The 24945-nt window shown below is 41.7% G+C and overlaps 1 protein-coding gene across 4 annotated transcripts in view; it reads left to right on the forward strand.

Annotated features, from left to right (window-relative positions):
- COBL (cordon-bleu WH2 repeat protein) overlaps positions 1 to 24945 on the forward strand; it is a 641622-nt gene that overhangs the window by 349738 nt on the left and 266939 nt on the right. The gene's annotated exons all lie outside the window — the stretch shown is intronic.

A 24945-nucleotide genomic window follows, 5' to 3' on the forward strand; every position in this document is an offset into this window, starting at 1 on the left:
ATCAAAATGCCACTGTGTGATGGTACCTTTAAATCCCACTTTCAATCACAGACAGGAAAATTTAAAAAGCACCTTCAGGAAGCGCGTCATACATCCCGCCTATTGGGTTGTGATTGTGGGACACTGATGGGTTGTCATGACAGCTGGATATCTGAAGAAGACCTCCATGCCTTTCATTATGAAACTCCTGTGAACGCCTGCTCGTGACCGGTGTTCATAGGAGATAGTCATTTATGCTGTAAATTGCAGGGCTGAAACACTTCTATGTATAACACGGGTGATCGGATGATCAGCAAAAAGTGAGAAAATTAAAAGAATAATATGAAAAAAGTTAAAATCACCCTCCTTTTGTTCCATTAAAAACAAAACGGTTAAAAATAAAAAATACACATATTTGGTCTTGCTGCTTTCAGAAATGTCAGATCTATCAAAATATAAAATAAATTAATCAGATCAGAAAACTGTGTAACGTAAAACAAAAATCAAAATGTCAAAATTAAGGTTTTTTTAGCAACTGCAACATTGCAATAAAATGCAATAAGAAGCGATTAAAACATTGTATCTAGTCCAAAATGGTATGAATAAAACCGTCAGCTCAGGGCACAAAAATACTCAATCACCCAGCCCCAGATCAACACAAAATGAAAATGGTCTTGGAAAATGGCGACATAAGCAAAAACATAATTTTTTTCAAATTTCTGAATTTTTTTTTCATTAGTTAAATTTAAAAAAAAAACTACATGTTTGTAGTGCATACTCATACTGACCTGGAGAATCATATTGCCACATCTGTTTTTCCATATAATGAACATGGTAAATAAATAAAAAAAAAAAAAAACATTGTGGAATTGCACTTTTTTTTGTAATTTCATGCACTTGGAATGTATTCCCCCTTTCCAGTACGCTATATGGTAAAATCAATGCTGTCATTAAAAAGTACAACTCAGCTCCTGGAATAAGGGGAGGAAAAAACAAAATCGGAAAATCGCAAGATCATGAAGGGTTTAACCCCTTAGTGACAGAGCCAATTTGGTACTTAATGACCGAGCCAATTTTTACAATTCTGACCACTGTCCCTTTATGAGGTTATAACTCTGGAACGCTTCAACGGATCCCGCTGATTCTGAGATTGTTTTTTCGTGACATATTGTACTTCATGATAGTGGTAACATTTCTTCAATATTACTTGCGATTATTTATGAAAAAAATGGAAATATGGCGAAAATTTTTAAAATTTTGCCATTTTCAAACTTTGTATTTTTATGCCCTTAAATCAGAGAGATATGTCACGAAATATAGTTAATAAATAACATTTCCCACATGTCTACTTTACATCAGCACAATTTTGGAAACAAAATTTTTTTTGTTAGGGAGTTATAAGGGTTAAAAGTTGACCAGCAATTTCTCATTTTTACAACACCATTTTTTTTTAGGGACCACATCACATTTGAAGTCATTTTGAGGGGTCTATATGATAGAAAATAATGAAGCGTGACACCATTCTAAAAACTACACCCCTCAAGGTTCTCAAAACCACATTCAAGAAGTTTATTAACCCTTTACGTGCTTCACAGGAACTGAAACAATGTGGAAGGAAAAAATGAACATTTCACTTTTTTTTCCAAACATCTTAATTCAGAACCATTTTTTTTATTTTCACATGTGTAAAAACAGAAATGTAACCATAAATTTTGTTATGCAATTTCTCCTGAATACGCCAATACCCCATATGTGGGGGTAAACCACTTTTTTGGCGCACCGCAGAACTTGGAAGTGAAGGAGCGCCGTTTGACTTTTTCAATACAGAATTGGCTGGAATTGAGATCGGACGCCATGTCGCGTTTGGAGAGCCCCTGATGTGCCTAAACAGTGGAAACCCCCCACAAGTGACCCCATTTTGGAAACTAGACCCCTTAAGGAACTTATCTAGATGTGTGGTGAGCACTTTGAACCCCCAAGTGCTTCACGGAAGTTTATAACGTAGAGCCGTGAAAATAAAAAAACGCTTTTGTTTACACAAAAATGATCTTTTCGCCCACAAATTCTTATTTTCACAAGGGTAACAGGAGAAATTAGACAACAAAAGTTGTTGTGCGATTTCTCCTGAATACGTCGATACCCCATATGTGAGGGTAAACCACTGTTAGGGCACACCGCAGAGCTTGGAAGGGAAGGAGTGCCGTTTTACTTTTTCAATGTAGAATTGTCTGGAATTGAGATCGGACGCCATGTTGCGTTTGCAGAGCCCCTGGTGTGCCTAAACAGTGGAAACCCCCACAAGTGACACCATTTTGGAAACTAGACCCCTTAAGGAACTTATCTAGATGTGTGGTGAACACTTTGAACCCCCATGTGCTTCACAGAAGTTTATAACGTAGAGCCATGAAAATAAAAAATCGTATTTTTTTCTACAAAAATGATCTTTTTGCCCCCAAATTTTTATTTTCACAAGGGTAACAGGAGAAATTAGACCACAAAAGTTGTTGTGCGATTTCTCCGGAGTACGTCGATACCCAATATGTGGGGGTAAACCACTGTTTGGGCGCACCGCAGAGCTTGGAAGAGAAGGAGTGCCGTTTTACTTTTTCAATGTAGAATTGTCTGGAATTGAGATCAGATGCCATGTCGCGTTTGGAGAGCCCCTGATGTGCCTAAACAGTAGAAATCCCCCACAAGTGACCCCATTTTGGAAACTAGACCCCCATGGAACTTATCTAGATGTGTGGTGAGAACTTTGAATGCCCAAGTGCTTCACAGAAGTTTAGAATGCAGAGTCGTGAAAATAAAAAATATTTTTTTTTTCCACAAAAAAGATTTTTTAGCCCCCAAGTTTTTATTTTCACAAGGGTAACAAGAGAAATTGGACCCCAAAAGTTGTTGTCCAATTTGTCCTGAGTATGCTGGTACCCCATATGTGGGGGTAAACCCCTGTTTGGGTGCACGGCAGAGCTCGGAAGGAAGGAGCACCGTTTTGGAATGCAGACTTTGATAGAATGGTCTGCGGGCGTTATGTTGCGTTTGCAGAGCCCCTGATGTACCTAACCAGTAGAAACCCTCCACAAGTGACCCCATTTTGGAAACTAGACCCCCCAAGGAACTTATCTAGATGTGTGGTGAGAACTTTGAATGCCCAAGTGCTTCACAGAAGTTTATAATGCAGAGTCATAAAAATAAAAAATATTTTTTTTTCCACAAAAAAGATTTTGTAGCCCCCAAGTTTTATTTTCACAAGGGTAACAGGAGAAATTGGACCCCAGAAGTTGTTGTCCAATTTATCCCGAGTACGCTGATGCCCCATATGTGGGGGTAACCCACTGTTTGGGCGTACGGCAGAGCTCAGAAGGGAGGGAGCACCATTTGACTTTTTGAGCGCAAAATTGGCTGTCGTGTTTGGAGACCCCCTGATGTACCTAAACAGTGGAAACACCCCAATTCTAGCTCCAACCCTAACCCCAACACACCCCTAACCCTAATCCCAACCTGATCCATAATCCTAATCACTAACCCTAACGATAATCACAACCCTTACGCCAAAACAACCCTAATGTCAACCCTAACCATAACCCTAATCAAAACCCTAAATCCAACACACCCCTAATCCTAATCTCAACCCTAACCTCAAACCTAACCCTAATCCCAATACACCCCCAATCACAACCCTAACCTTAACCCTAATCCCAAACCTAACCCTAATCCCAAGCGTAACCCTAATACCAACCCTAACCCTAATACCAACCCTAATCTAAACCCTAACCCTAATCCCAACTCTAACCCTAACTTTAGCCCCAACCCTAGCCCTAACTTTAGCCCCAACCCTAACCCTAGCCCTAAGGCTACTTTCACACTTGCGTCGTTTGGCATCCGTCGCAATCCGTCGTTTTGGACAAGAAACGGATCCTGCAAATGTGCCCGCAGGATGCGTTTTTTGCCCATAGACTTGTATTGCCAACAGATCGTGACGGATGGCCACACGTCGCGTCCGTCGTGCACTGGATCAGTGTTTTGGCGGACCGTCAGCACAAAAAAACGTTCAATGTAACGTTTTTTTGTACATCGCATCCGCCATTTCTGACCGCGCATGCGTGGCCGTAACTCCGCCCCCTCCTCCCCAGGACATAGATTGGGCAGCGGATGCGTTGAAAAACTACATCCGCTGCCCACGTTGTGCACAATTTTCACAACGTGCGTCGGTATGTCGGGCCGATGCATTGCGACGGCCCCGTACCGACGTAAGTGTGAAAGAAGCCTAACCCTAAATTTAGCGCCAACCCTAACTCTAAATTTAGCCCTAACCCTAAATTTAGCCCCAACCCTAACCCTAAATTTAGCCCTAACCCTAGCCCTAATCCTAGCCCTAACCCTAGCCCTAACCCTACCCCTAACCCTAACCCTAGCCCTAACCCTACCCCTAACCCTACCCCTAACCCTACCCCTAACCCTAATTTTAGCCCCAACTGCTCTTCTCCTGCCGGCCGGCAGATGGAGACAGATGGCGGGCGCACTGCCCATACGCCCGCCATTTTCTTTTCCCCAGAAGACGCCGGCGGCCAGGAGGAGCAGCAGGAGGACCCAGGGACACCGGTAAGTATGATACGGTCCCCGAATCCCCCTATTTCTCTGTCCTCTGATGTGTGATCACATCAGAGGACAGAGAATTACACTTAGCTTTTTTTTTTTTTTGCGGTCACCGGTAAACAGTTAATTACCGGCGATCGCAAAACAGGGGTCGGTAAAACAGACCCCGATCATGCTCTTTTGGGTCTCGGCTACCCCCGGTAGCCGAGACCCCAAAGATTCTCCCGGGGCCGGCCGGCGGGCGCACTGCGCATGCGCCTGCCATTTTGAAGATGGCGGCGCCCACCGGGAGCCACGAGGAGCACCGGGGGAGATAGGTGAGTATCGGGGGGCGATAGGGGACCCCTTTTCTCCCCTTTTCTCTGTCCTCTGATGTGTGATCACATCGGAGGACAGAGAAATTAAAAAGGAATTGCGTTTTTTTTTTTGCGATCGCCGGTAAACGGTTAATTACCGGCGATCGCAAAAGCGGGGTGGGTAAAAAAAACCCCGAATCATGTTCTCTGGGGTCTCGGCTACCCCCGGCAGCCGAGACCCCGGAGAAAATCCGACTCTGGGGGGCGCTATTTACTTTTTCCACAGCGCCGTTAATTAACGGCGCTGTGGTTTAAGTACCCTTATCGGCCGCCGTTAAAAGGCGTATCGGCGGTCGCTAAGGCGTTAAGCATATTATGTGTATCACAGTACCAGATATTGTTGCCTGCAGTCATCTGTAGTGCCATTTGTGGAAATATAATTGATTCGCTATAAGTCTTGAGAGTCCACTGGATGAGACCCTTGTTTATTTTTCTGCTGTAATATTTTTTGGGATTCCAGAATCTGTTGCATACTTCATGATTTCATACCAGTTTGGATTCTTCATTTTCTAGGAAAGGTGGAAATCTAGTGTTTATGTGAGGGAATATGCATCTATTAATGTTAGTTTGTTGCAGTGTGCTCTTTTCAGAACTAGCATGTACTTCCATACATACTAAATTATGTATATTATATACAGTAGCTATTGCAGTGTATTGTTCTTTAACTGGCTAATCTAATTGCTTTATGGGAAATACAATGCTTTTGGGAATATGGTTTCACTTGGCACATGTAAGCAAAATATAAATCAAGTCAAAATCTGTTTTCTACCATATTCGAGGTTTAGTGTATAATGCCTGCTAGAAATTTACTCAAAAATACTGGAGTAACCTTATTTTAGAGTCATGTAAGGTCTCTTCCTTATTCTGAGACCTCATATGCTCTCAGGGTTTTGTTTGTTCAGAAGCATGTCTGTCATTCTTATTGCAGTGACTCTTAAGATAAATTTAGTTGCTGACTTAAAACTTAATGTGCACATGAGCTTTGCCATCTTGCTGTAAAAGCAGATCCTTTCGTGACCACATACAGTACATGTTGCTGACATAATAGTTCTCAACCATCCCAGGTGTTCTGCTAAGGGTTATTCACCAGAAGGTTGTATGTCTCTTTCTAAAGATTATTTAGTCAGTAGCCAACCACCTGCAGAGTGAAAGCCTTGATAGTTATGAACCCTAAAACTTATCCAATAATGCAAACGCAGATTCCACCCTTACCAACAGCTAATTTGGCAATACATTTGTTAGAAATTGTACTTTTATAGGTTAAGATGCCCCAGTGTGTCAGTTTTGCTCTACCTTCTCCTCTTGTGCAGTTGCTAGCTATTGGTGTAAAAAAAATAATCCACCAAATAATAGCTTAACATGCTGAACAAATTTGTCTAAATGTTTAGATCAGTGATGGTGAAACACCCAACAATAAATTGATCATTCAGAAAAAAATAAAATTTAAATTATTGTAGTAGAGTGGAACCATATTATTATTATTACTATTACTATGTTACTCACTGAGGCCTCCTTCACACATCCTGGTGATTCCTGGTGAGATCCCTATCTGTGTGCCATTCGTATGTACATATGTGACATCTGTGTGACATCTGTGTATCCGTTTTCTGTCTGTGTTTCACATCCGTGTGCTGTACATGTGACACATACAGGGCTGGTGTTAGGGGCAGGCAGTCAAGGCAGCTGCCTAGGGCCCCCGCTGTCCTAGGGGCCCCCAGCCAGGGGCGGACATACCGCTGGTGCCACTGCTCTGGGGCCGAGAGGTGGAGGGTGGTCTCTGCAGGCAGGCCCCATATCATGTAGCATCGGGCCCCTCTCACTCCCTCCTGTAATCATGCTAACACCCAGTGCCAGGGAGAGAGCGGCGCGCGGAGTGCAGGAGTTCAAAAGGGGGGCGTGTAATGCAGGGAGAGACGCTGGCCAATGAACGCTTTCCTCACCAGACTGAAGAGAGCACTCATTGGCTGCTGTCTCTCTGTTCTCCTGCATGGCGTGTCCCAATGGAGACTGGTGAGTACTCACCTACAGTCAGAGGCCCCGCCGCACAGCAGCACATAGGGAGTCAGGGACAGCAGTGGAGGAAGAGCAGGACTTAAGTTGTATATCTGCTCCCTCCACTGTTCTGTTCCCAGCAGGCTGTGGCATCTCCTCACTGTGAAGAGATGGGGAGGAGGCTCACTGCACGGGACAGCACGGCAGCACCAGGGGGCTAATATCAGTCCTGTCTGCTCTGTGCCCCATCCCCCACAGTGAGTTCTGCAGCCCTCTCCAACTGAACTGACCTCCTCCAGGGCTCATCTGATCACCTGATATACAAGATTAGTATGTGTGTATGTATATGCTTGTAGATGTATGTATGTGTATCTGTGTATGTACAGTGTGTGTGTATCTATGTATATGCATTTACAGTATATGTGTATGTCTGTGTGTATCTGTGTATGTTCGATTTATTTGTATGTATATATGGTATATATGTATGTTTATGTGCATGTATGTACAGTATATGTGTATGTATATGTGTGTACGGTATGTGTATACTATATGTGTATATAACTGTGTGTGTATGTACAGTATATGTGTATGTATATATGGTATATGTGTGTATATGTACGATATGTGTGTATATGTATGTACGGTACAAGTATGTGTATCTGTATGTTTGTGCGGTATATGTGTGTATGCATGTATGTTATATGTATGTGTATCTGTGTATGTACGTATATGTGTGTATGTACAGTATATGTATGTATGACAGTATATGTAGGTGTGTCTGTGTGTATGTATAGTATGTGTGTGTTTGTATATGCTTATATGTATGTATGGTATGTCTGTATGTACGGTATATGTGTGTGTATGCATAGTACATGTATGTATGACTGTATATGTATGAGTATCTGTGTGTATGTATAGTATATGTGTGTGTTTGTATATACGGTATATGTGTGTGTATTTTCAGTATATGCATGTGTGTATGTACAGTATGTGTATGTATGACGGTAGGTGTATCTGTGTGTATGTATGGTATATATGTGTGTTTGCATGTATGGTATATGTATGTGTATCTGTGTATGTATGTACGGTATATGTATGTGTATCTGTGTGTATATATGTACAGTATGTGTTTGTATGTATGTACGGTATATGTATGTGTATCTGTGTGTATGTATGTACAGTATGTGTGTGTTTGCATGTACAGTATATGTATGTGTATGTATGTACGGTGTAATGAGCATTTATATATATATATATATATATATATATGTTTATTACAAACACAGTATTATATCATGTTGGGGACTGCTTTATATTCTATGGGGGGCTGCATTATATGCTATGGGGGGTTGCGTTATACTATATGAGGTCAGAATTATATTCTATATGGGGACTGCATTATACTCTATGGAGGACTATGGGAGTGCATTATACTCTATGGAGGACTATGGGGAGTGTATTATACTCTATGGAGGACTATGGGGGTGTCTTATACTATATGGAGGACTATGGGGAGTCTATTATACTATATGGAGGACTATGGGGAGTGAGTTATACTATATGGAGGACTAGAGGGAGTACCTTATACTATATGGAGGACTATGGAAGTGTATTATACCATATGGAAAACTAGGGGGAGTGCAAAATGCTAGATATTTATCGAGTGATTGGATTGGTTATGCCGCAACAAAAATCATTGTTCTCAGCAGCACATCGCCCGGTGAAAACTGCAGATATGCTGCTAAGATGGTACTGTATGTGGACAGATTGATCTACTAATGATTATTCTGTCCCCATCATTATTCCTCAGCCGGTGTAAAGTGGCCGGAAACAAGTGGCGAATGACTTCAATATTGTTAATCACACTCGTTTAGTGGCCTGAAATCGGCGCATGTAACTGCAACCGAAATGCTTCTGTGTGATGGTGCAATTTGTTAGCATTTGGGGCCCCATATTAAATTTTTGCCTAGGGCCCCACTTTGCCTAAAAACGGCTCTGGACACATACTGGCCCCTGGAAAAAGCAGTACAGTGATCCCAGGCGCCGGCGGCAGCTCTCATGATTGTCGCCTGGTCTCCCTGTGATCAGCACAACCAGGCAATAATGATGGGAGTTTTATTTAGCAGCAGCTGCATGACTCCTGTGTAAAATAAAGAATTGAATGCAAAAACATAATCCTTCTATGCAATATCTGGTTTACAACCTGAACGGTGGCATAATGTGACCTTCCAGGCTGAAAACCGTGAGACAATGAGGTGCTGCGAGCACAGCTTCAGTGATGGGCGGTGACATCATAGAAGTTACCACCGGTCATTGAAGCTGTGTTCCCACAATTTACTGTGATCAGCCCAATGAACTGCGGTGACCTCAGTGAGATCATCATAAGCACTCAGAATCTGCTTTTGTTACTTTCCTCACTGCCAGGATTATGCCCTTATGTTTCAATCTGTCGTGGTAAATATTCCATCTTATAGCAGTTTATCTTCTCTCTTTTGGCAAACACACATTTCACTGGCACGAATAAGCCTCTGTGCTCCCTCTGTAATGACTAATTTCTTACACATGTGGAAGACTACATCGACTGCAGTGCAGGCTGGAGCATTTTACATGCTCCTTTTTGGCACACCAATTGGCAAGTTTTATACTCCTCTTACTTGCTAGCTTAATATGTTTTAGAACACCTCATGAATACGCATATCACAGTAGTAATAACATAGATATTAAATATTAAAATAACTGTGATTGCTTCTGGACATAACAAGGAATGTCGCAATATGGAACACAACAAAGAAAAAACATACGACAAAAGACTTCCAAAGTACAATGTATGAAAAAAATATAAATTTTATTACTAAAATCCAATACAGGTACCACACGGAGGAGGGGAACAGAACACCCACTCGCACGTGTTCAGAAAAAGACGCCCACAGTAACGCAATTATAAATAGATATACCCTGCACAAGTAGTGACATCCTTCTATTGCGCACTCAACCCAATAGGTCTAAAGCATAATATACCCCATGCACGGTATAATAACCACCTAAGTTGGAGCAGCCATAATAGCTGTATAGTTACCTATGGAGTTAGTAAATGCTGCGGGCGTCCTCCCCGACGCGCGTTTCGGCGATTCATCGCCTTTCTCAAGGCGAAGGGGGACTACTTGTGCAGGGTATATCTATTTATAATTGCGTTACTGTGGGCGTCTTTTTCTGAACACGTGCGAGTGGGTGTTCTGTTCCCCTCCTCCGTGTGGTACCTGTATTGGATTTTAGTAATAAAATTTATATTTTTTTCATACATTGTACTTTGGAAGTCTTTTGTCGTATGTTTTTTCTTTGTTGTGTAGCTTAATATGTTGCAGATAATTCTTTTTCTATTTTTTTTTTCGCCTGGTTGCTCATCTGCATGAGTCTGTGCTCTATAGGCACAGAAGAATACAGCTCTCTGTACAAACATATGGGATTTGGGTAACAATGCTAATGATTAGTGATGAGCAAATATACTCGGTATTCGAGATATCCCGAGCACGCTCGAGTGTCCTCAGAGTATTTGTAAGTACTCGGAGATTTAGTTTTCAGCACCGCAGCTGAATGATTTAAATCTGTTAGCCAGCATACGTACATGTGGGGGTTGCCTGGTTGCTAGGGAGTCCTCACATGTAATCAAGCTGGCTAACAGATGTAAATCATTCAGCTGCGGCACTAAAAAACTAAATCTCCGAGTACTTACAAATACTCAGAGGACACCCGAACGTGCTCGGGAAATCTCGAGTACCGAGTATATTCGCTCAGCACTACTAATGATAACTCCACCATCCTCATGACTCATCATCTCACACAGCAATCCAACGCATTCATGGTTTCACAACTCATTAAAACTACTCAGTAGCACCCTCACTAGGCATGTCAAAACCAGGATTTTTCTAACAAAATGGATTCATTCAAACATCACCAATCTCCTACATGCTGGATTTCTAGCACATTGGTCGCATCATACATATACAGTTGGGTAAAATAGTGTTTGCCCCCTTCCTGATTTCCTATTCTTTTGCATGTTTGTCACACTTAAATATTTTAGACCACCAAAGAAATGTAAATATTATACAAAGATAACACAAGTAAACACAAAATGCAGTTTTTAAATGAAGATATTTATTACTAAGGGGAAAATAAATTCAAACCTACAGGGCCCTGTATGAAAAAGTGATTGCCCCCCCCCCCCCACCCCTTAAAGCATAAATTAACTGTGGTTTATCACATTTTTGGGAAGCTGACTTCAAATTCCCTAGCCAGATCCAGGCATGACTAATGCCACACCTGTTCTCAATCAAGAAATCACTGAAATAGGACCTGCCTGGTGAATTGAAGTAGACCAAAATGTTTTCAAAAGCTAGATACTTATGCCGCAATCCAACAAAATTCTGTAACAAATGAAAAACAAATTAATTGAGATATATCAGTCTGGAAAAGGTTATAAAGCCATTTCTAAACCAAACCATTTCTAAAGCCATTTATTTGGGAGTTGGCTTCTGGGAAGGAAAAAATGTATTTCCTGTTTGCAGATAGGGTACCTGCACACAGTCAGTAAAACGTGTACATCTGCAGCGTCCAACTTGCAGCGGTCAGATGTTACAGAGTACAGATTCTGCATTTCTTGGCAGAAAATGCAGGTCAGAATCTGTGCTTTTTTGCATTTTCTGTGCTTTTTTTGCGGATTTGCTGCGGATTTTGTGCAGATTTCTTCCTTTTTTTACCCTTGTGGATTTCTACTATGGAATGGGTGCAGAAACGCATCAGATCTGCAAAAAGAATTGACATGGTCCTTTTTTTAATCTGCTGCGTTTTCCGTGCGGATTTTTCCACACCATTAGAACAGCATTTTTTTTTTGCCATTGATTTACATTGTACTGTAAATCACTTGCGGATGTGCAGCGTTTCTGTGTGGGAAAAAAACGCTGAGGAAATCTGCAACGTGTGCAGATACCCTAAGACCACTGTTGCATTTTTAAAGAACAGTGATTTGATGTTCAAGTATGTCTCCTAATCTGATCCCAACTGAAACACCTCTGGGGAATTCAGAAGGGTCAAATTGAGCATCACTCTCCATCTAGCATCCAAGATCTAAAAGAAGTCATTCTTGAAGAAAATGGAAAAAGACAGATGTTGCAATATGTTGCAAACTTGTTCATTCCTTGTCTAAAAGACTTTCTGCTGTCCTTAAAAATCACAGAGGTCATGCAAAGTACTTCGTGCAGTAGTATTTGATGTGGGGTGTATTCATATCTGCATCAACTAATTTGAGTAAAACTAAATATTTTGTAATGAAAGTTATATTATTAACCTTACTTTCAAGTTATGGTTTGAATAATGTTCTATGGAACTCAGTCTTGTCAAAATTTTGGAAATTGGTCGTATGTTCAGTGAGATATTGATTAAAATATTTATTTTCAAACGATGACTATATGTTTGCATCCACCTTATATTGACTTGAATTCTAAGATTAAAAATTTCAGTTAAGCTATTAGATTTTTCATAATCACAAACAAGGATTAAGTATGCTTACTACTAGTTTTAAAAAAGTTATCCCGATGTAAACTTTCAAATATATACTAAAAGGACAGGTTCTTCCCACCAGAAATGTGCGGAAACTATGTATACATCTTCTTGGTATGCATACACACACATACACCTACTATAGGTCAAAAACATGGTGTGAACAGAACGTGTGGATCATGAACCAAATGTCAAATTTAAGTAGACTTCTTGCTTATGTGACACAACAGCTCTGAGGGTGCAGACAATGTTACCTTGCTTTAGGACAGCATGAAAAATAGACTCAGGTTAAATAGGGGTGCCGAACACATTGCCTTAAGCTGAAGCTTAGTTTATTCAGCAGCTGTTTACCTACAATAATTCTCATGTACTCTCAGGAGTTGTTCAGTCAGTCAGGAATGTCACTGTTTTAATCTCTGCAAGAGTTCATTCACTTCTAAATCTCTTCAGAGCTTACATTTGGCTGCCATTAGCAGAGCTACTTGTCTATAAGCAAATAATGAACTTCGCTGAATAGCATACTTTGTTCTGAACATTTTTTTTATTGTAGCTCCACTACACAAAAACTACATCTTGTAGTAAATAAATGTATTGGTTCAAAGGGCATAACCTTTGCTGTGAATTCACAAAAGAGACTTTGTGTGTTTTAGGAACGTGGCAAAAAGGTAAAGATGTTTACTTCTCTTCTAAAATTCTCAAACCTTAACCCCTTTCTGCCATTGGACGTACTATTCCGTCCATGTAGGGTAGACCTTAATTCCCAAGGACGGAATAGTACGTCCAGCGCGATCGGCCGCGCTCACGGGGGGAGCACAGCGGATCGCGGCCGGGTGTCAGCTGCTTCACGGACCGCCCCCGGCACATTAACCCCCGGCACACCGCGATCAAACATGATCGCGATGTGCCGGCGGTGCAGGGAAGCATAGCACAGGGAGGGGGCTCCCTGCGGGCTTCCCTGAGACCCCCGCAGCAACGCGATGTGATCCCGTTGCTCCGGGGGTCTCCTACCTTCCTTCCTGCAGCAAGGCCCGGATCCAATATGGCCGCGGCATCCGGGTCCTGCAGGGAGGGAGGTGGCTTACCAAGTGCCTGCTCAGAGCAGGCACTTGGTAACGCTGCAGCGCTGTTTGACAGATCGGTGATCTGACAGAGTGCTGTGCAAACTGTCAGATCACCGATCTGTATTGTCCCCCCCTGGGACAAAGTAAAAAAGTTTAAAAAAAAATTTTCAAGTGTGTAAAAAAAAAATATATATATTATTCCCATAAATACATTTCTTTGTCTAAATAAAAAAAACAAACAATAAAAGTACACATATTTAGTATCGCCGCGTCCGTAACGACCCGACCTATAAAGCTGTCCCACTAGTTAACCCCTTCAGTAAACACCGTAAGGAAAAAATAAAACGAGGCAAAAAACAAAGCTTTATTATCATATCGCCGAACAAAAAGTGGAATAACACGCGATCAAAAAGACAGATATAAATAACCATGGTACCGCTGAAAGCGTCATCTTGTCCCGCAAAAAACGAGCCGCCATACAGCAACATCAGCAAATAATCCTCAGAATAAAGCGATACAAAAATAATTATTTTTTCTATAAAATAGTTTTTATCGTATAAAAGCGCCAAAACATAAAAAAAATGATATAAATGAGGTGTCGCTGTAATCGTACTGACCCGAAGAATAAAACTGCTTTATCAATTTTACCAAACGCGGAACGGTATAAACGCCTCCCCCAAAAGAAATTCATGAATAGCTGGTTTTTGGTCATTCTGCCTCACAAAAATCGGAATAAAAAGCGATCAAAAAATGTCACGTGCCCAAAAATGTTACTAATAAAAACGTCATCTTGTCCCGCAAAAAACAAGACCTCACATGACTCTGTGGACTCAAATATGGAAACATCATAGCTCTCTAAATGTGGTAACGCAAAAAAATTTTTTTGCAATAAAAAGCGTCTTTCAGTGTGTGATGGCTGCCAATCATAAAAATCCGCTAAAAAACCCGCTATAAAAGTAAATCAAACCCCCCTTCATCACCCCCTTAGTTAGGGAAAAATTAAAAAATTTAAAAAAATGTATTTATTTCCATTTTCCCATTAGGGTTAGGGCTAGGGTTAGGGCTAGGATTAGGGTTAGGGCTAAAGTTAGGGTTAGGGTTTGGATTACATTTGCGGTTGGGATTAGGATTAGGGGTGTGTCTGGGTTAGAGGTGTGGTTAGGGTTACCATTGGGATTAGGGTTAGGGGTGTGTTTGGATTAGGGTTTCAGTTATAATTGGGGGGTTTCCACTGTTTAGAGACATCAGGGGCTCTCCAAACACGACATGGCGTCCGATATCAATTCCAGCCAATTCTGCGTTGAAAAAGTAAAACAGTGCTCCTTCCCTTCCGAGCTCTCCCGTGTGCCCAAACAGGAGTTTACCCCAACATATGAGGTATCAGCATACTCAGGACAAATTGGACAACAACTTTTGGGGTCCAATTTCTCCTGTTACCCTTGGGAAAATACAAAACTGGGGGCTAAAAAATTATTTTTGTGGGAAAAAAAGAGATTTTTTATTTTCATGGCTCTGCGTTATAAACTGTAGTGAAACACTTGGGGGCTCAAAGTTCTCACAACACATCGAAATAAGTTCGTGGGGGGGTCTAGTTTCCAATATGGGGTCACTTTTGGGGGGTTTCTACTGTTTAGGTATATTAGGGGCTCTGCAAATGCAATGTGACGCCTGCAGAGCATTCCATCTAAGTCTGCATTCCAAATGGCGCTCCTTCCCTTCCGAGCCCTCCCATGCGCCCAAACGGTGGTTCCCCCCCACATATGGGGTATCAATGCACTCAGTACAAATTGGACAACAGCTTTTGTGGTCCAATTTCTCCTTTTACCCTCGAGAAAATACAAAACTGGGGGCTAAAAAATCATTTTGAGGGGAAATTTTTTTTCTTATTTTCATGGCTCTGCGTTATAAACTGTAGTGAAATACTTGGGGGCTCAAAGTTCTCACAACACATCTAGATAAGTTCCTTGGGGGGTCTAGTTTCCAATATGGGGTCACTTGTGGGGGGTTTCTACTGTTTAGGTACATTAGGGGCTCTGCAAACACAATGTGACGCCTGCAGACCATTCCATCTAAGTCTGTATTCCAAATGGCGCTCCTTCCCTTCCGAGCCCTCCCATGCGCCCAAACGCTGGTTCTCCCCCACATATAGAGTATCAGCACACTCAGGACAAATTGCACAACAACTTTTGGGTCCAATTTCTCCTGTTACCCTCAGGAAAATACAAAACTGGGGGCTAAAAAATAATTTTTGTGGGAAAAAATGTTTGTTTTATTTTTACGGCTCTGCATTATAAACTTCTGTGAAGCTCTTGGTGGGTCAAAGTGCTCACCACACATCTAGATAAGTTCCTTAGGGGGTCTACTTTTCAAAATGGTGTCACTTGTGGGGGGGTTTCAATGTTTAGGCACATCAGTGGCTCTCCAAACGCAACATGGCGTCCCATCTCAATTCCAGTCAATTTTGCATTGAAAAGTCAAATGGCGCTCCTTCCCTTCCGAGCTCTGCCATGCGCCCAAACTGTGGTTAACCCCCACATATGGGGTATCGGCGTACTCAGGACAAATTGTACAACAACGTTTGGGGTTCATTTTCTCCTGTAACACTTGGTAAAATAAAACAAATTGGAGCTGAAGTAAATTTTTTGTGAAAAAAAGTTAAATGTTAATTTTTATTTAAACATTCCAAAAATTGCTGTGAAGCACCTGAAGGGTTAATAAACTTCTTGAATGTGGTTTTGAGAACCTTGTGGGGTGAAGTTTTTAGAATGGTGTCACACTTGGGTATTTTCTATCATATAGACCCCTCAAAATGACTTCAAATGAGATGTGGTCCCTAAAATGAAATGGTGTTGTAAAAATGAGAAATTGCTGGTCAACTTTTAACCCTTATAACTCCCTAACAGAAAAAAATTTTGGTTCCAAAATTGTGCTGATGTAAAGTAGACATGTGGGAAATGTTACTTATTAAGTATTTTGTGTGACATATCTCTGTGATTTAATTGCATAAAAATTAAAAGTTGGAAAATTGCGAAATTTTCAAAATTTTTGCCAAATTTCCATTTTTTTCCCAACAAAAGCAGGTAATATCAAAGAAATTTTACCACTATCATGAAGTACAATATGCCATGAGAAAACGTAGTCAGAATCACCGGGATTTGTTGAAGCGTTCCAGAGTTATAACCTCATAAAGGACAGTGGTCAGAATTGTAAAAATTGGCCCGGTCCATAACGTGCAAACCACCCTTGGGGATAAAGGGGTTAAAGGGACTCTGTCACCTGAATTTGGAGGGAATAATCTTCAGCCATAGGGGCGGGCTTTTCGGGTGTTTGATTCACCCTTTCCTTACCCGCTGGCTGCATGCTGGCTGCAATATTGGATTAACGTTCATTCTCTGTCCTCCATAGTACACGCCTGCGCAAGGCAAGATTGCCTTGTGCAGGCATATACTATGGAGGACAGAGAATGAACTTCAATCCAATATTGCAGCCAGCATGCAGCCAGCGGGTAAGGAAAGGGTGAATGAAACACCCGAAAACCCCGCCCCTATGGCTGAAGATTGTTCCCTCCAAATTCAGGTGACAGAGTCCCTTTAACCGCATTGTGCATCCACGCTGGTGTGATAAAGTGTTTGCACCCTTCCTGATTTCCTATTCTTTTGAATGTTTATCACACTTAAATGTTTCTGATCACCAAACAAATTTAAATATTAGACAAGATAACACAAGTAAATACAAAATGCAATTTTTAAATGAAGGTCTTTATTTTTAAGGGAAAAATAAATGCAAACCTACCGGGCCATGTGTGAAAAACTGATTTCCCCCTAAATCTAATAACTTTTTGAGCCTCCCTTAGCAGCAACAACTGAATAGGGGGACAAAGATAGATGAAAAAGAAGTAGGTTCGAAGGTCCACTTAAATGTTTGGTTCCTTCAAGGTGCTTCGATCGACTGTACTTGGTTTGAACAGTCATTCTGTGCTGACAGAGTCCCTTTAAATGGGTAGTCTAGGGAAATAAAAAAAAATTGTACTGTCCCTGTCCTCATAAACTATAAAGATGAGATGTCCAGTTCAGTTCTATTATCTTTAATCCCTTCACGACCTGTGACGCCACGTAGGCGTCATGAAAGTCGGTGCCAATCCAACCTGGGACGCATATATGGCATCAGGGATGGATCGTGTCCCTGCAGATCGGGTGAAAGGGTTAACTCCAATTTCACCTGATCTGTGGGGACAGGGAGAGTGGTGCTTCAGCCCAGGGGGGTGGCTTTTCCCCACGTGGCTACGACCACTCTGATTGGCTGTTGAAAGTGAAACAGCCAATTAGAGCAATTTGTAATATTTCACTAACGAAACTTGGTGAAATATTACAATCCAGCCATGGCCGATGCTGCAATATCATCGGCCATGGTTAAAGACCCTGATCTGACCTCCCCACCGACTGACAGCGGTGATCTGAAGCTGCTGTCAGTGTTTCCTACCCCTCCGTCCAGTCCTCCGTGCCCTCCTCTCCCCTCCGTCCTGTCTTGGGCCCCCGCTGTCTGATCCCACCCCCGTACCTCTGGGGCCCCTCCCGATGTCCGTTCGGCATCTAGGATGGGCGCCACCATATTCCAAAATGGCGGGCGCATGCACAGTGCGCCCGCTGAATCTGCTGGCAGATTCGTTCATTAATTTTGATCACTGTGATAGGTTCTACCACAGTGATCAAAATAAAAAAATAGTAAATAGCCCCCCTCTTTATCACCCCCATAGGTAGGGAACATAATAAAATAAAGAAAATATATTTATTTTTCCACTAGGGTTAAAATTAGGGTTAGGGTTAGAATTAGGGTGAAAATGAAAAAATTGAGGCTAAAATAAATTTCTTGGGAAAAAAAAAGTACTTTTTCATTTTTGCGAATCAATTTGTGAAGCACCTGGGGGTTTAAAGTTCTCAATATGTATTTAGATAAGTTCCTTGGGGGGTTTAGTTTCCAAAATGGGGTCACTTGTGGGGGAGCTTCAATCTTTAGGCACACAGGGGCTCTCCAAACGCGACATTGTGTCCACTAACGATTGGAGCTAATTTTTCCAAAAAGTCAAATGTGCTCCTTCCCTTCCGAGCCTTGCCGTGTGCCCAACCAGTAGTTTACCCCCACATATGAGGTATAGGTGTACTCAGGATAAATTGGCCAACAAATTTTAGGATTCATTTTATCCTTTTGCCTATTTAAAAATGAAAAAATTAAGGCTAATAGAAATTTTTTGCGAAAAAAAGTACTTTTTCATTTTTACGGATCAATTTGTGAAGTACTTTGGGGTTCAAAGTGCTCACTATGCATCTAGATAAGTTCCTTGGGGGGTCTAATTTCCAAAATGGGGTCACTTGTGGGGGAGCTCCAATCTGTAGGCACACATGGGCTCTCCAAACGCGACATGGTGTCCGCTAAAGATTGGAGCCAATTTTTCACTCAAAATATAAAATGGCGCTCCTTCTCTTCTGAGCCTTGTCGTGCACCCAAACATTGTTCCCCCCCCCATATGGGGAATCAGCTTACTCAGGACAAATTGGACAACAACTTTTGCTGTCCACTTTCTCCTTTTACCCTTGGGAAAATACATTTTTTTTTGCTAAAATCATTTTTGTAACTTTCATGTTGCTTCTGCTGCTGTGAAGCTCCTGAAGGGTTAATAAACTTCTTGAATGTGGTCTTGAGCACCTTGAGGGGTGCAGTTTTCAGAATGGTGTCACTTTAGGGTATTTTCAGCCATATAGACCCCTTAAACTGACTTCAAATGTGAAGTGGTCCCTAAAAAAAATGGTTTTGTAAATTTTGTTGTAAAAATGAGAAATCGCTGGTCAAATTTTAACCCTTATAACTTCCTAGCAAAAAAAAAAATTGTTTCCAAAATTGTGATGTAAAGTAGACATGTGGCAAATGTTGTTTATTAACTATTTTGTGTCACATAACTCTCTGGCTTAACAGAATAAAAATTCAAAATTTGAAAATTGCGAAATTTTCTAAATTTTCGCCAAATTTCCCAAATAAACACAAAAATTTTCGACTTAAATTTACCACTAACATGAAGTCCAATATGATGGGAGACTAGTGAATAAATCTGGCCAACTGTTTTACAGTATTGTTTCAGTGGCACAAAATGACAGACCGATACCACAGACTGGACTGGCACAGATGCACAGATTTGCCAATATTAATCTCCAATTAATTCCAAAAACAATTGTGGAATTGCACTTTTTTTTGCAATTTCACCGCATTTGTATTTTTTTCCCATTTTTCAGTACATGATATGGTATCACTAATACCATTCGAAAGTACATGATATGATATGACTACTACCATTCGAAAGTACAACTCGTCCTGCAAAAAACAAGCCCTCACGTGGCCATATTGATGAAAAAATAAAAAAGTTATGGCTGTGGGAAGAAGGGGAGCAAAAAATGGAAACGCAAAAACAGAAATAACCCTGGTCTTTAAGGTCTTTAAGAGGTTAACTGTACGGTCCAGCCTAATGTAATAAATAGGGTGTTCATGTAATGTTGCATGAACAGTAACCAACTAGTATGTATAAAAATACAGACACAAAGGGCTAGTAAATGCACAAAGTGTGTGAGAACAGATTATACAAGGGTCCTAGTTTTGAAGAAAATTTTGAATGGTACGCACAGGGATAGTTAGATTAATATGTTGAGGCGGTAAGCGAGTCTGAAGAAATTTGTTTCTAGGGCACGCTTAAAACTGTGGGTATTGGAGATCAATCGAATTGTCCTGGGTTTTGCATTCCAAAGTATTGGCGTAGCACGTGACAAGTCTTGGAGACAGGAGTGGGATGTTCGGATTAATGAGGATGTTAATCTTTGGTCATTAGCAGAATGGAGGGCATGGGAAGGGTGGTAGACTGAGACAAAGGAGGAGATGTAGGGTAGTGCTGAACCGTGGAGTGCTTTGTGGGTGAGAGTGCTAAGTTTATATTGAACTCTAGAGTGTATGGGTAACCAGTGCAATGACTAGCACAGGGTATAGGTATCAGTGTAACGATTGATGAGGAATATGATCCTGGCTGCTGCATTAAAGACATATTGGAGAGGGGAGAGTTCAGTAAGAGGGAGACCGATTAGTAGAGAGTTACAATAGTCCAGACGATAATGAATAAGTGCCACAGTAAGAGTTTTTACAGAGTTGAACATAAGAAAAGGTCAAATTCTACAAATGTTTTTAACGTGTAGTTGACAAGAGCAAGCCAGTGATCAGATGTGAGGAGTGAATGAAAGGTCTGAATCAAGTATGACCCCAAGACAGCCGGCATGTTGTTAGGGGGTAATGGTAGAACCACAAACGGAATTGGCAATGTCGAGTATTGGTAGGTAGGTAATGGAGGGAAAAACATAAGGAGTTCAGTTTTTGAGAGGTTCAGTTTCTTCGTTGTTCAGCTGAGTTCAGAAGCCAGGGTGCGTAAATGGATGGCGTTTTGGCCTGCAGACAGACTGTCCTGTTTCATAAAATACTTTGCCAGGGCCTCCCCTCCAAGATGAGACATTTGAAAGGCTACCTTCACCCGATCGAAGGGAAACTGGTGGGCCAACAGTTCAAAGTGCAGTGAGCACTGTTTGATAAAACCACGGCATTGTTTTGGGCCTCTATCAAAATGTGGTGGTGCAGACAGACAGGGTCTAGGAATTGAAGCTTGACTTGTGTATTGAATTGTTACTGCCGAGGTTGCCGCAGCTTGAACCAGAGTGGATGTAGCTGCTGATGTCAGAGCCTGCAGACAGGTGTTGACAATCCGCAGGTAAAATAGGATGTTGCCTTGCTGACCTTTTTGAAGGGTCATCTTATGGTACAGGTCTGAGACGGAAGGGGCATGAGAGTAAGCGGGTTCCTTGTCCTTAGCAAAAAGTTATGCATGTGGTTTTTGATTGTGGAACCACTGTGCCACGGTACGAGGAGAGTCTAGAGGGATATAACTCAGCGTCCACCTGACTCTTCGCTAGAACCCCTGATGGTGAGGTTAAATTTGGCACCAGATGGATGCCAGGTACTACTTTAGGATGGATCCACAGGCTGCTGACCCCCAAGGGGGACAATGAGGCAGGACCAGCCAGGAACTTGTTAGCAGGAGATTACAGCTGGTAGACAGGTGCAGGATCAGAAACACAGGATGACTACAGGTATGGGATCAGGTGCAGGATCAGGCAGATCAGGATCAGGACTAGGCAAGTCATGATGAATATGGGTATGGGTTCAGCAGGATGTATTGGAACCAGTGCAGACAGGGTGGACAGGATCAGGTAAGCAGGGAAGACAGGATCAGATGTGTGGGGACCTAACAAATAGCTAGCAGGAGAAATATTGATTACTAAAGTTGCTAAGGCACCTCCCAATAGGGGAGAATGCCATGTATACCAAACACCTCCCATCTATTGGCTGGGGACGTTTTTATCAGCTCCCGTGCTTGCCCTTTAAGGGACAGAGAGCGCTCGCACTAAGCAAACTCCCAGGAGGCCTGCATGCCGTACACATGTCCTGGGAGGAAGCATATGCCCGAGAAGTGCAGATAGGTAAACTAACATGCTGGCTTCCCTGCAGGGGGGAGGAATAGGACCCATGAGGTTTTTTAAATCCCAGACTACTATAAAGCAAACACAGGTTTAGGAAAATTATTTCTTCGGCCTATAAATGGTAACATGATGGCTGATGCAAATTATTTATTTCCCAAACTACTAAAAAACACAGTTTTCTTGAAAAATTATTTCCTCGGCTTATATAAATGACAGCAAAGATGGCTGATAACAATATTTATTTCCCAGACTACTAGAAAACACTCATAGGCTTAAAAGCACAGTGGTCCTACAGGCAGGGATGCAGTGTACACACATCGGCTTAAAGGCACAGAACTAACACAGGCAGGGGGAGGCAAAGTACACACAGTCGCTTAAAGGCACAGTACTCCCACAGGCAGAGTGTGCAGAGTACACATAGCAGCTTTTTGTTACAGTACCCTAATAGATAGGTGGGGCAGAGTACACACAACGTTTTAAAGGCGTAGTGCTCCCACACATGGGGATGCAGAGTACATACAGCTTCTTAAAGGAACAGTACAGATATGGGTTGCAGAGCACATACAGGGGCTTTTAGCCAGGGCTGTGGAGTTGGTAAGCCACAGTTGCGACTCCGACTCCTGGATTTTATCAGGTTCCGACTCTGGCTCCGACTCCGACTCCTTCATAAATGGCCAATTCGTAACAATAAATTTACTGTTGTCAAATATTAACATTATGCTTATTCAGTTTCTCACCTGTTATGATCAGGTAATTCAGAACCACAATGGACATTGAAGTTCAGAGCACACAAAGTGACCTGACATTTACCAAAAACATAGGACGAGCTCTGAGACGTGGAAACTCTGCTGACCGCAATCCCTAATCCTATCACACCACACTAGAGGTAGCCGTGGATTGCGCCTAACGCTCCCTATGCAACTCGGCACAGCCTGAGAAACTAACTAGCCCTGAAGATAGAAAAATAAGCCTACCTTGCCTCAGAGAAATTCCCCAAAGGAAAAGGCAGCCCCCCACATATAATGACTGTGAGTAAAGATGAAATACAAACACAGAGATGAAATAGATTTAGCAACGTGAGACTTACTGAATAGACCGAGGATAGGAAAGATAGCTTTGCGGTCAACACAAAAACCTACAAACAACCACGCAGAGGGGCAAAAAGACCCTCCGCACCGACTAACGGTACGGAGGTGCTCCCTCTGCGTCTCAGAGCTTCCAGCAAGCAAGAAAAACCAATATAGCAAGCTGGACAGAAAATATAGCAAACAAAAATAACATAAGCAGAACTTAGCTTATGCAGGATAGACAGGCCACAGAAACGATCCAAGAGGAAGCAAGACCAATACTAGAACATTGACTGGAGGCCAGGATCAAAGCACCAGGTGGAGTTAAATAGAGCAGCACCTAACGACTTAACCTCATCACCTGAGGAAGGAAACTCAGAAGCCGCAGTACCACTCTTATCCACCAAAGGAAGCTTATAGACAGAACCAGCCGCAGTACCACTCACGACCACAGGAGGGAGCTTGGCCACAGAATTCACAACACTCACCATCATATAAGTAATCAGACCACTTAGAGCAAAAACTATATTTATTAGAATACAATTATAATAATAACTGTTATAAACTTTTCTATACTCTTGTAAGTAAATATGCAATAAACACTGTTATGCAGTTAATAAGAAGAAATCTATACACTGTCAGACATAATGTTTTCTATCTTGAGTGATGGTGAAATGTTCAAATACAGCTGATTTAATGTGACGCTTCTTTGACATTCTCAGGTTTTTAATTCTGCATTCACAATCCAAATGACAATTGTTTTTCCTAAAATCCTAATTATTGCCAGGTCGTACAACTGATATAGTGGTCAGTAATACTGTTATTCCTCATGTACTCACAGTTAACTGATGCAAAGTTTGTTGAAAGGATAATACTTCTTACAGTCTTCCTCTTCTGAGTAGCAGCTGTGAGATGCTTGGAAGACGCACACCAAACATCTAGTCTAGAGGAGGAGCTTTGCTACTAAGAATTTGCAACACATTTTCACTTTCAGTTTCATACATTATAAGTAGGGGGGTTGGGGCAGCATGAGGTTAACCAAGTATAAGATTAGATAAGGGCAGTGGAGAACTGTGACACACAAGAAGTAAGAAATGTCTCTAACTCCAGCAGAACTGCTTATCACTGTTGTTCATAGTTTGATAGAACATATATATTTGAGTAACATTTATAAAATTCATATGAAAGTTCAATTATGAAATATTAATACTTTTTTTTAAAGCTGGAGTCGGTACATTTCTAACGACTCCGACTCCAACCAAAACTAACTCCGACTCCTACTCCACAGCCCTGCTTTTAGCGCAGTACTCCCACAGATATGGGTTCCAGTTTTTTGCTGAATGCACAGTCCAATCTGTCCCTCACTCTTGTTGCGTCCTATCCCTACACTAATGAGAACATGGTGGCGACACTCAGGTGTCAGCCTGTATACAGGATGAGTTACGTGCTCCGCCTGTCAATCACTGGCTTTGGAAGTGTCCACAGTTTAAAATCTTGTTGATTGAATACGCATCAGCCTTTCAACAAGCTTTAGTAGACTGGTGACTAGAACAGGATACTGGATGTACAGTAAGAGGTCTGTGTACAGTGTAATAATAATAATCTTTATTTTTATTTTACATACAAACTCTTTGCAGATGTTGTCCTTGGTGGGATTTGAACCCAAGACTCCAGTGCTGCAAGGCTGCAGTGCTAACCACTAAGCCACCATGCTGCCCCTGACCCAGAACTTTACCATTTGGGATTGCTCATCTCTACCAGCCATACCCCTTGCATAAACTGG

The sequence above is a fragment of the Ranitomeya imitator genome, chromosome 6, assembly GCF_032444005.1.
Source record: "Ranitomeya imitator isolate aRanImi1 chromosome 6, aRanImi1.pri, whole genome shotgun sequence".
In the NCBI taxonomy this organism is placed as follows: Eukaryota; Metazoa; Chordata; class Amphibia; order Anura; family Dendrobatidae; genus Ranitomeya; species Ranitomeya imitator.